We start from the raw sequence: 12,971 nt of genomic DNA on the forward strand, positions 1-12,971 counted from the left end.
CCTCCAGCCAGCAACGCAGCGCGGACCAACCGTTCTAGGCGTCTGGTCAATGGGCATCCCCACCTCATCTCTCCGCTGCTTCAAGAACCCGCTGTTAAGATATTTTTTTTCAGATCTTGCTGTTTCAATTAGTAGCCAAGTTTGATCTAGATGCTTTTCCTCATGTTAAATCCCTTTTGATAAAACCATCCCCAGAGAAGCAGTCTTTGAAGCCTCTTTATGAGATCTGGAGTGCAGGAAACCCCAAGGATAATTGCCCAGAAGCAGACACCTCCTGGAATCCGCTTGCCATCTGAGCAGGGCCCGGTCATGCGCCACACCTTCTTGCTCACTGTCCTGGATTGCTGCCTAGGGGAAATTCTCTCACTGGGAAGAAAGTTTCTGAGAATGCTTTCGTTAGGTTTCAAACCAGAACAAACCGGTGAGGTGCCTATTTAACTGCCTTTTTTTTTCCAGTCTACTCTCCCAGAGGTCCCTCTGCCTCTGCTTCTGCTTTCCCATATATCTATAATAAACCGTCTCCTCCACCACACCTAGGGGCAGTCATGTCCCAATCTTTTATTTATTTGTTTTTTTTTTCAGCTTTGCACTGGGGGTGTATTTGGCTATGAGCTGACTCTCTGATGCTTCTGGAACACACAATGATTCTCTCAACTTAAAAAAGAAGACGAGAAAGCCAAGAGCCACCCAGTAACCTCAGAAAGGGATAAAAGGCTGAGTTTCCCCTCTGGCTAGAGGGGGCCTGAGGTTGAACTGTCAACCAAAGAAATGGTGAGGTTACCCAGCTGGGAATCAAGCGGGTCCCATCCCCTACTGGGCCTTCTAAGATCAACTTTGTGATGGGGACATGTAACTTCAACTCTAATGACACCTGTTCTGTTGTTAGTTCAATCAGAGAAGTGTTCATCTCAGGTGTCCATCACATGAATCAAGTTATCAGGCACCCTAGGCGAAGCCTCAGGCAGGTAACTGCCCGGTGTACCTGGGACCTGCAGAGCATCCTTCAGTTTGCTGCAGTCTCTCCCTTGTTCAGATTCTTGTTTCGGAGGGAGTGGTATGGACTTAGACAGGGTCTCACGTAGCCCAGTTTTTGTCCCCACTCCCCACACCGAGACAGACTGTTCTGGAACTCAATTTGTAAACCAGGCTGGTTTCAAACTCACAGAGATCCACCTACCTCTGCCTCCCGAATGATGGGATTAAGGCATGTGCCATCGACGCCTGGCTCACTGTTTTGGTTTCATGTAGTTGATGTCACTCTCAAACTCCAGGCAATCCTCCTGCCTCAGTCTTACAAGTCCTGGGATTACCCATGAGCCATCATGCCCTGCTACACGTGTCCATTTGTTCTTGTTTTCCCTACTCTCCTTGTCAAAGAACTCCACCAGGATCAGGTTCTGAGCAGGACTTGGTGGTGCACACATGTGAAATAGAGGCCAAAGGGTCCAGAGTTTAAGGCTATCTTCATTGCCAACCTGTGTGGCTCTAAAGAGCCTGTATGATCTATCCATGTGAGTCGGTGAGGCAGGTCTAACCAATCAGAGCTCCCCCCTCCCCCATGACTGAATCGGAAATGGGCACATGAAACCAACTAGAATCCAAAGTCATCTTCTAGAACTATTGAAGACATGTTCTTTTCCTGGGAGTGGCTAAGCTGGTGCTCCTGGGCGTGAGTTTTCTGAGGTCTGCCAGATGGACAGAACCTGCCCCAAAAGAAAGTTGATTGTATTTGTTACTTCTCTTATTGCTGTGATCAAATACCTCATGGGAAGCAATTTAGGGAAGGAAGGGGTTATTGCGGCTTGTAGTTTGAGGGTACACTTTATTATGGTGCGGAAGGCATGGTGGCAGGAGTGTGAGGCAGTTGCTTACATAGCAGCCGAAGTCAGGAAGGAGAGAGAGAGAGAGAGAGAGAGAGAGAGAGAGAGAGAGAGAGAGAGAGAGAGAGAGAGACAGTANGAGAGAGAGAGAGAGAGAGAGAGAGAGAGAGAGAGAGAGAGAGAGAGAGAGAGAGAAATACTAGTGCGCAGTTCACTTTCTCCGTTTTATTAAGTCCAGGGCGGAAGCCCAGAGAATGGTGCTGCCCAGACTCCGGACAGGCCTTCCCTCCTCAGTGAAACCTCTCTGGAAACAGACATGCCCAGAGATGTGTTTCCATGGTGATTCTAAATCCAGTCAAGTTGACAGTGAAGATTAACCATCACACCAACACGGAGAGAAGAAAGGGAAGCTGAGAGGCTGCAGAAACAAACCCTGGTGACACCCACTGAATGTCTGCACCCGACAGTAGCACCCAGAGCCAGCGCCTTGGATGTAGACTTGAAGTCACGCTAGTCAATAAATTTAGTTACATTTGGGTTCTCAACTTTTCATTATTATTTTTATTTCACTTTTGCTTTTTTTCCAATTCAAATGCATTTGAGCTGAGTTTATTTTCTAATTTATTTCTATTTTTAATTTTTTTCTCTTTTTAAAAATTCATTTTGGAGCGTCATATTTGTGTCCTGTATTTACATCATTCTCCCCTCCGGTCCCTCCAGTGTCACCTCCCCACAAATTCATGACCTCTTTTTTCTTTAATCATTATAGTTATGGTGATTTATTTTTGAGACAGGGTCTCACTGTAACAAAGCCGTGCCGGCTTAGGGAGTCACATGACATGGCTTTATTATCTTTCAACACTGCAGCATATTGTTTTATTGCTGTGATAAAATACCTCAAACTGAAGGGAGGTCAGGCTTATTGCAGATCAAGGTTTGGGTGTAAAGTCCGTCGTGGCAAGGAAGGCATGGTGACCAAGAGCTCATGGCTGCAGGAGTGGGCACGCAGTCCAACCTAGAGACTCGTGCTAGAAACACAACCTAACTATAACCTGCAACGTCTCTGCCCCAGACTCTCCTCCGCCATCCTCCTTCCCTAAAGGTTCCACAGCCTTCTAGAACAGCACCTCCAGCTGGGGACATATGCACTTATCATGGGGGTATTTCACATTCAAACCAGCAGCCCACATGTCAGAAGAGATCCTAGCTGGATTCCACAGGCTGACATCGAAGGGGCAATAGGGCTGCGTTCCTGTGGGAGGCTCCTGGGGTATCTGCTCCGTGCATGCCCTCCTCTTGGAAGCTGCTCTTATTCCTTGGCTTACAGCCCTTCCCAGGCGCCCAGGCCAGCAGCACAGCAATGGTGTCATGATGGAGGAAGGTCATTGGTTAAATAAAGAAACTGCCTTGGCCGTGAGAGGACAGAAAATTAGGTAGGCAGAGTAAACAGAACAGAATGCTGGGAGGAAGAGGAAGTGAGCTGAGTCGCCATGCTGCTGCTCTCTGGGGCAGACGCGATAAAGCTCCGACCTAGGATGGACGAAGGCTAGAATCCTCCTGGTAAGCGCACCTCGTGGTGCTACACACGTTAATAGAAATGGGCCAACCAGTGTTTATATGAATACAGTTTGTGTGTTGTTATTTCGGGGCATAAGCTAGCCAGGCGGCCAGGAGCCGGGTGGCAGGAACGCAGCCCACAGCCCCCTCAACAGTGTCACAACTCTTCAGATTGACTTTGGCTTTCCCACTAGAGCAGTCCCGGGACTAGCCCGAGGCCATCCAGGCAGAGGAGGGTGATCTCTCCCTCTCCAGGCCCTAAATTAACCACACAAATGATTTTTGCCTTATGTGTTCTCCTGAGGAAGACAGGTACCTGGTGTGTGTGTGTGTGTGTGTGTGTGTGTGTGTGTGTGTGTGTGTGTGTTAGTATTCACAGATAGAGCTGGGATTGCCTTGTGACCTCCATTTCGCAGAATGGAAGAACCACAATACAGTTACAAAAAGGTTCAATGCCTGGGAGGAGCCAGCACCCAGAGCCACCCTGCAGGTGTGGTCAGAGCTGATGTCTCTTGTGATATGGTTCCTGGAGACCCAGTTACAGATGTTAAGAGGCCTTACGAGTCTCTTGCTCACCCAGTGCTTCACTTATGCCACTCAAAAGACAGAACCGAATCTTTATGAGCATTTGAGTGCATACTTGGGCTGTTCTAAGCCATAACTCTTAGTAAGTGGCTTCTGTTTTGTGTGTGGTGGGGTGTACACCCGTGCACATCGACATACATGTGGCAGCCAGAGGTAGATGTCACTTGTCTTCTTCAATTGCTCTCCACCTTAGTTTCTGAAATAGGGTTTCTCTCTAAACCTGGAGCTCACCAATTAGGCCAGGCTGTCTAGAAAGAGAAGAGATGGGGAAGAGAGGGGAGGGGAAGAGAAAGGATGGGAAGAGAAAGAGAGAATGGGAAAGGGGAAGGGAGGAGCTCCAGAGAGTTGCCTGTCTCTCTCTCTCCCCAGTGCAGGATTGCTGAGTGTGATACCATGTTCAGATTTTTGTACATTTGTTCTGCTTTGAACATTGTTCTTTAACAACTGAGCTATTTCCCCTGTCTAGGCTACTGGTTTTGTTGTTGTTGTTGTTCGTTTGTTTGTTTTTCTTTTGTTTTATCCCTTTTGTTGGGGGCCATTCAAGATAAGGCTTCACTATGAGACTCTGACCGTTCTGAAAGTCGCTTTGCAGACTGGTCTCCAGTTCCCAGAAATCCACCTGCCTCTGCTTCCTGAGTGCTGGGATTAAAGACTCATGCTTATCTGGCTCCAGGCTACTGTTCTTAAAAATTGTTATCACAGGTGCAGAGATGGCAGGTGCCCAGAGACACTGATACAGTGTTCTTAGATGGGGAGAGGGGCAGTCTCTGGAGTAAAATACTCATGGCTCAAAAGATTTAGGACTCCAAAAATAATGGTGGCATGAGACACACTCTACCCACTTTCCCCCCCTCAAGTAGGGTCTCACTATGGATCTCAAGCTGGCCTGGAATTCACTGTGTAGACCAGGCTAGCCTCAAACTTACTGATATCTGCCTGCTTCCACCTCCTGAATACTAGAATTAAAGGTGTGCACCACTATTCCCAGACTTACTGGCTTAGAACTTGGGCAAGAAGACACCTAGACAAGTTGAGACAACAATGCACAAGCCTGGGAGCCAGAGAAGATGCTCTTTGCTGTGTCCCTATGAAACACATTTCTCTCTCCAAAGGGAATGAGAGAGATTTTATTCCAAGCCAAGTGTGAGTGAACATGGACTCAGGCTGCCTTGAATGTCCCACCATGGATGTGGTGACGTGAACCTGTGAAGTTACCAAACAAAATACAGTCGCGAATCAAGGCATTTGCCAGGTTACCGACAAGTGAGAAAGTCCGACTGCAGGTCTCAGACGACACGCTGGGCTTTGGGGAAGATGATGGTCGGCTGAGTAAATACATTCCCAAAGTCTTTCCTGAAAGTCCCACGCGTCTTAGATCAGATACAGACGATGGTGGCAAACGGCTACCAAGTGCACTAGTGACAGCTCCGGATGCTTTTGGCTCTGGATGCACAGCATCCCCACACTCCACCCTCAGGACGTTCTCAGGAGTCGTTGTTCTGTAGCTGCCTTCCAGAAACCTCAGTTCACAACTGACTATGAATAGGGAATAGAACAGGCTGGGGAAAGGGAAACAGAACCAAGTGCTGCCCTTGCCCCACAGTTTCTGTCTCAGATCTTTAATAACTGGCACTTCACCTCTCCTACTCTCAGGTCACTGATTAGATCCCTCTACAGGCTCCCGCCCTAGAAGTTTCTTCCCACATCCAGAAGAAACTCCCCTCGGAGATCGCTCCCCCCTGTCCCTGCCTAGCTGTTTTGCTTCACGGGCCTGCTGTCAGCAGAAGGAGGGCAGGATTTGCCACCGTCCTAACTTGCCCATTTGTTTCCTGCCCAGGGGGTCTGAAGAGGAGTTTCCAGGGACCTCACTGAAGCAGAAGGCTGCTCTTGACAGAGACGCATGGCGGTGATTACACGGGGCGTTAGGCACAGTTACTGCCGATGGTAGCTCCAAGGCCCTCTTGAGCTTCTGGCTCCTTGCGTCAGTTATGCACCGTAAAGGGAGGGCAGAGAGGGAGCCAGGAGCAGAGGTAGGGTGCCCTTCTCCTGAGGCAAAGTTGACGGGGGGGGGGGGGGCTCTCCTGGCATAGTCAGATGAGAAGATACTCTAAAATTCTTCTTCACACACTGACTCCCATCACGGCTCACAAGACATGTGAAACCTGAACCAAGACACTGACCACCCAAAAGGGACAGCACTAAAGGGCAGGGAGAACTAACAGCATGGTCCTGAGAAATAAGGGCTGTGAAAAAGAAGACTTCCAGTGAACTCCGGGCTAACGTCCAAGTTTTTATCTCCTGTCTCTGCTTAGTATGGAACCAACATCTGCTTACACATGTATGGCTGCTTACACATGTATGGTGGGCCATTGCTTTTGTTTTTAACCTCTGTGTGTGTGTGTGTGCACGCACGTGTGTGAATGCCACGGAGGACATGTGAAGTTCAAAGACAACTTCTAGTGTCCTTGTCTTCCACCTTTTTTGAGATAGAATTTCTTTATTTGCTGTTTCACACACCATGTAAATAGTCAGGGCTTCCAGCCCCACCTTCTGTCTCCCCACAGAAGTACTGGGGTCACAGACAGAGGCTACTGTTTCTAGCTTTAATGTGGGTTCTGAGGATCTGAACTCAAGTCTTCATGCTTGCTTAGCAAGTACTCTATTCACTGAGCCATCCACTCCCCCGGCCCTCTTGGTCCCTCCTCCTCTTTTCTTCCTCCTCCTGCTCCTCCTTCTTTGTTCCCATCCTTCCTGTCAGATTTCTGAGTTCCTGGGTTATAGCTGCACCCAGCTGGCTTCTTACATTCTCAGTCAGCTCCGGTTTTTTGGAAAACACTTTAGATTGACTAGGAATTCAGCTCTCAGCAGCTGGCCTTGGTTCTGTTTACCAGCCTGAGTTCTCAGCTGCAGGGGTTTCTCCAAGACTCATCTCTTGTGTTGTCTGTCAACTGAGGAGCTCATGAAAATGCAGATTCAAGGGCCATCGAGGTGGCTCAGCAGGTCAAAGGCACTCGCTATGAAAGTTCATGACGTGCGCTTACTCCTTGGGACCTGCATGACAGGAGAAACTGACATCTTTAAGTTGTCCCATGATCTCCACAGGCATGCCATGACATACCCACACACAAAAACCAGAGTATAATAAGAATGCAGGTCCCTGGGCCCATCCCTAAGACAGTGAATCAGAACTGGTCAGGGCCCCAGGCACATGTTCACAAGCACAGGCTGCTTGAGCTGTTAGACCAGAGTTGCACAAACAGCTAGAAGGGTGCCCAAGGGCAGGAATTTTACAAGAAAGAATATGCAAAGGGAAGACCAGAGGCCCAGAGGGAAAACGCCACCCCTGCGGTACCTCGATGCCTGCCGCCACTTGTCAAAAATCCTGCCGAGCATGCAGCTGCTGGAGTGGAAGCTGTCACTTTCTTTTTTTTTTTTTTTTTTGGTTTTTCGAGACAGGGTTTCTCTGTGGTTTTGGAGCCTGTCCTGGAACTAGCTCTTGTAGACCAGGCTGGTCTCGAACTCACAGAGATCCACCTGTCTCTGCCTCCCAAGTGCTGGGATTAAAGGCGTGCGCCACCACCGCCCGGCAGCTGTCACTTTCTTAACACCTGTTCCTGCTGTCACAGCTACAAGGACTCAGGCACGGGCCAGCAAGATGTTTCAGCCAGGAAAGGTGCTTGCTGTCCAAGTCCGACAACCTGGGGCTCCTCCCAGGAACCCACATAAGGGTGGAAGGGGAGAACCAACTCCACAGAGTTAGCCTCTGACTTCAACCCCTTGGCACGCATACTCCCACACACGTCTTACGTACACTAATAATAAATTAAACTGTAAATAAATAAATAATGAGCTCCCTGACACAAGCTTTCTTTGTGAGCCTCTATTTGATAAGGACATTGAGGTCCAGAGGGCTGATGTGACTTACCCAAGGGCACCCATGTGGGGAAGTGGCAGTGTTGAGGACAAACTGACTCTACTTTCAAACCACTGTTGGAAAACTTGCTGGAAGCCCCAGATCTCAGCTTCATAAGGTCCAGGCCTCTTAGGCTAAATGAGCCGAAGCAAGTTGCTGTCATTTGACAGAAATCAGCTATCACCTTCTGGACGGAGAAAGCCCCTCCCTTGGAGTGCTCCTGAGGACACCCACCCTGGTATGCTGTGTGCCACTTTCAAAGACGGTTCTGTCCCGGAAGAGTAGTGAGAGACCAACATTTCTCACAGAGTCTTGTTCCTTAGCTCACTCCAATAGTGATGCTCGCCCAAAACTCTGCAGGGCCTGAGCAGCAGTGGAAACTGAGGCCCACACATCTGTGCTTGAATGGACAGAAGTTATAAATTAAGGCAGCATCTGGAACATGATCCATGTAGTGTTTCCCTATCTTAGCAAACATCCTTTCTTTATGACCTACAAGGGTGATGTTCAAATTTACTGTTAGCAGGATCTTTTCCATAGAAGCCGACAGTTCAGCGTGGATTGGCAGCCCTGGCTTTTAGCATCCCATCTTCTCTCTTCATCCTCCACTCTGCTCCCCACCTTGAAGAGCTATGGTGTACCAGCATGGCTGTCAGGGTGCACGCATGGCAGCCGTGTTCACTTCCCTGCAGACAGCCATACTGTGGTCCCTGAGAGATGAACAGTCATTTCATGAATTCTTCTTGCCTGCCTGCTCTAGCTTTGATCCTGCCTCACTATCCTGCACCCCTGCATGCATCTACACCAGCAGCTGCACCTGGGGTTCATGATGGGAGAGGGTCAGGATGTGGCAGATCCTTGGGTCACCCGTGTCAGCCCTCAGCTAGGCCATCAAGCCCCAGTGAGGTAATAAGCGGAACCTTTCACAGTCCAGGAGCCAGGGAAATGGAAATTAAGTCCTGAACTATTGCTCCAAGTAAACAAGAATTGTGTGTGTGTGTGTGGGGGGGGGTGCGCTAAGTCACATTTGCCTCACTGTCCCCTAGCCCTCTATCTCTGGATTTAAAAAAAAAATATATGGTGATGTGGGCTGGGGAGATGCCACAGTCAGTAGAGTGCATGCCGTACAAGCGTGAAGACCTGAGTTTCATCCCCAGAACCCACATGAAAACGCAGGAATCGGCAGCACTGACAGCTGAGGATGGGGGTAAGGTGGTAAGAATGTGTTGAGAGGTGAGAACAGGGTGATGTAGAAGGAGCGGTGGGCTGCGTTCCTACCACCCGGCTCGCGGCCGCCTGGCCAGCTTATGCCCCAAAATAACAACACAGAAACTATATTCATTTAAACACTCTCAGAGGACAGGTTGTGGCACTGAACAGGAAAGGCAGGGGATGGACTGGTTTACCACCGCTTCTCTGGGTGTGAGAAAGTTCTGGAGTGTGTACAGGCTGGGTCTCAGGCAGTCAATCCATTCATTAATGGCTTCACTCTCTCCTTCACGCACTCTGGTGGATGCTGTGCTGGGTGTGGGGCAGGCTGTAGTGAGCAACTTCAGAGATGATGTCCACCCCATGGGAGTTCTAGTCTCAAAAACCAGACCCACCCTCTTTACACAAGCAATTACTCCAGCGCATGCAAGGGTACTGCTGTGGTAAGTGCAATAAAGGGACAGATATTTAGTAGATAAGGGAATTTGATTTGTCTTGAGGATACAGAAGGTCTGCCCTATGTCACCTGACCTAAGATGCAAAGGATGAACAAGGAATGACCCACAGGGGTTCTGGGGAGATGGCTCGGCTGGTAAAGTACCTGATGCATAAACACGAGGACTTACGTTAGAGCCTCAGAATACCTATTTTAAAAAAGAAAAATAAAAAAAAATCCAGGTCTTGTAGCACATGCTTATAATCCTAGTACTGGGGAGATGGAGAAAGCCATGCAAGAAGAAATCCCAGTGAGAGAGAGAGACCTTATTGCAAACATCAACCTGATGGTTCCAAAGGAACAATACACCACATGATTGAACTCTGGTGTCCACATCTACCTCCCACATGCACCTGCACATACCCCCAACACACACACATGCACACACACACACACACATACACACACCATACCACATGCACATGCACACACATGCATACACACGCACGCACACCACACATACCACATACACACGCACACACATACTACACACACACATGCACACAACACACATACACCACACACACCACACACATAAAACCACACACACACAGAGTTTAAAATAGATATGCATAAAAAATACCCAGTGCGGTGACAGCTAGTCCAGAGATGGTGGACCAGGGTGGCAGGCAGAGGCAGTATGCACAGACTCTAAAGCCGGGTCCTTCACAGGAATGTGTGCAGGTTTTCCAGCCTGTGGAACCAGCAGAGCAATCCCATTGCCTCCTGGGAGACACTGCTGGACAGAGCCCGTGTGCAGTCAGGTCCTTGAAGGGCTGTGGAGAAGTGGTTGGCTGAATCCGGTCAGGTGCTGGTGCTGTTGCCAGAGCTGGAGCCCAGGCGGTTACCTCAAGGTCATTCTGGGCACTTGGCTGTCATAGCTCCAAGGCAAAGCACTTCCAGACAGTTGATCTGAAGGGAGCTTCCTCGAGTCTCCATTTCCTGGCGCCTTCTTTCCTCCTCAGAGGGCTCTGCACCTCTGCTGTGGCAGACTGCTCTTGCCATGCCTGCCTCCTGTCTGAGCGTTTCCTGATGCTACACTCCTCTGCGTTTGTCCTAGCACACAGATAATTTCTCTAGCACCAGGCATGTGTCTGACACAGAAGTGGACACTATGGCAGGTCGGGATAGATAACTAGAAATTCAAAGACAGTTTGTCCATCTTTCAGCTCACAGGTGATCTCACATAAACAAATGACAGTTGCTTGGAGAGTAGGAACAAGGGACAGAGGCTTAAACGCACTGTTCACAGCCCCAAGGGTCCCCACAGGAGGGCTCAACATCGTAACCATCAAAAACTGTGGGCAGAAGCGGGGGCTCAGTGAGAGGAAGTCCCATCAATCATCCTAAGATGTCAATAGCTACTGTCTGCCGTGGTAAATCAAGAAGCAGAACTAATAAATCATCCACAGAAACCACTGGAGTTGCATGATTAAGGGTGGGAGGGGGTGGAGTCGGAGAGCCTGAGCTCAAAGCACACTTCTACTGCTCGTGAGCTGTGTGACCTTTGACTGGACACTTGACGACTCCCTGCCTTAGTTACCCACCTGCAAATGGCACCCACCTCTTACGCTCCTGCAAGTCCTCAAGGAGGCTACGGACAACAAGGGCTCAGCACGGGGCTTGGTCTGTGACAAATCTACCCAGCAAATGTCAGCCACAGTTAAAAGCAAAAACGGTTCAAAGTAAGTGGCTTCCAGGGACCAGGCTGTACGGAGGAGTGCCTTTTATTATAACCAAGTGACTTAATTTTAAACCATATGCACATGTCAGATTACTAAAATAAGAATGTTAAATATACATGGGGGGGGCTGGAGACATGGTTCAGTTGGTATAGAGTGATGGCCCGGTGTGTACTAAATCCTAGATTCAATCCCCAGCGCTATACTCAGGGCACAGTGGCAGGAAGGTCAGAAGATCAAAGTCAGGGCTAGGAGTGAGGGTGGGGTTGGGGGTGACTCAGGAGGTAAGCTCTTGTTTTGAAAGAATGAAGACCCGAGTTCAAATCCCCAGTGCCCATGTAAAAGGCTGGGTACAGAGAGAGGAAAATTGCTGGGGCTTGCTGGCTGCCAGCCTAGATTCAAGGTCAGTGAGATACCCTGTCTCAAGAGAGGAAGGTGGATGGGGATGTTCACCCACACACATACATCATTGCACCATAAACACTCCCCCCCACACACACACGAGTGTACACACTTACTTCATGGCCATCATCTCCATGAGTTCAAGGCAAGCTTAAGCTAACATAGACAGACATACAAACACACATGCATCTGTGTGTGGTGATACATACTTTTAATCCTAGCATTCAGGATGCTGAGGCAGGACGATTTTGAATTCTAGGCTGGCCTGGGCTACACAGCCAGTCCCTATCACATGTGCAAACATACACATGCACATTGTTTAGAAAACTCAGTTTTGAGGTGGCTTGGGCCCGAGCAGCTCCTCTTCCTACCCTACTCAGAGAACATCCCTTTCTCAGCTGCCTCTGAGTCCCTTTCTCTGCCCCAGCTTCTTGCTCCCCTGTTTTCTGTTTGTGTTCCCTGCCACCCACTCTTCATTCTCTCAGTAATACACTGTTTCCTTGAACCACTCCATCCCATAACCCGTGAGCCTGCTGTGGTGCTCTCATGATGCCTGGGGCCAAACACAGTGGCAGGCCCTGTGGAGGGCGAAGCATCTGCGCCTTCGGGCTGTTCCGCTTGCCACAGGGCATTTTGTTTAGGGTTTCCTGGAGAACTCTGCACCCCTCCATAAGGTCGCCGTGCCTTCAAGATTGCTTGCCTTTGTACTTTGCTTATTTTCAAGAAACTCCCAGCCCCTTCTATATCTTTCCAGAAAATTCCCAAGCATCTTTCAGGACTCACCCAAGCATCACCAACTCTGTGACCTCTTCCACTGGCTCTTAACAGGATCAAAGGTTCCTTCCTCAGAGCTCTCAGCAACCTTTACTTTCCTCCAATCAAACGCATCACACCATTTATCTTTGGGTCCTGATGCCTAGGTCACGGGCTCGTCCACAGCTTTAGTTTGATGAACCGGAGAATGAATGACCCGAGGTCTTCTCCTCTGGTATTAGCCCGTTCATTTGGTTGCTCAGAAGACGAAGAAATCAATTTGTCACTCTGCTCTGAGGATTAGTTCCGGTTCAATCAACTATGGGTGCTGTGGTGTACAGACAGGGAGAAGTCAGTGAGCCTGAAGGGGAGAGGAGGAACTGGAACCAGAGCCTAGAAAGGGAGACAGGGTGACTTTAGCTGTGACTACTTAAAGGGAGGACCTTGACTGGAAGAGAGCTGTTTGAGACATCCCGGCACCATTCTTTCTCTCTCCCTCTGAATCCTCTCCCTGGCTACTCTGGGTCAAGTCCATTCAGAGCAAACAGTTATAC

General features: G+C 49.1%; 1 long non-coding RNA gene across 1 annotated transcript; it reads right to left on the reverse strand.

Annotated features, from left to right (window-relative positions):
* Positions 1 to 6,178: 6,178 nt before the first annotated feature.
* Positions 6,179 to 12,888, reverse strand: LOC126510914 (uncharacterized). Its single transcript, XR_007594551.1, has 3 exons — positions 12,448 to 12,888; positions 10,164 to 10,878; positions 6,179 to 7,013 (listed from the first exon to the last, which is right to left on the reverse strand). It is a non-coding gene; the product is annotated as an uncharacterized lncRNA (long non-coding RNA).
* Positions 12,889 to 12,971: the final 83 nt, after the last annotated feature.

The sequence above is a fragment of the Alexandromys fortis genome, unplaced genomic scaffold (genome assembly GCF_014885135.2).
Source record: "Alexandromys fortis isolate MF-2015 unplaced genomic scaffold, M_Fortis_MF-2015_v1.1 scaffold_103, whole genome shotgun sequence".
Lineage (NCBI taxonomy): Eukaryota > Metazoa > Chordata > Mammalia > Rodentia > Cricetidae > Alexandromys > Alexandromys fortis.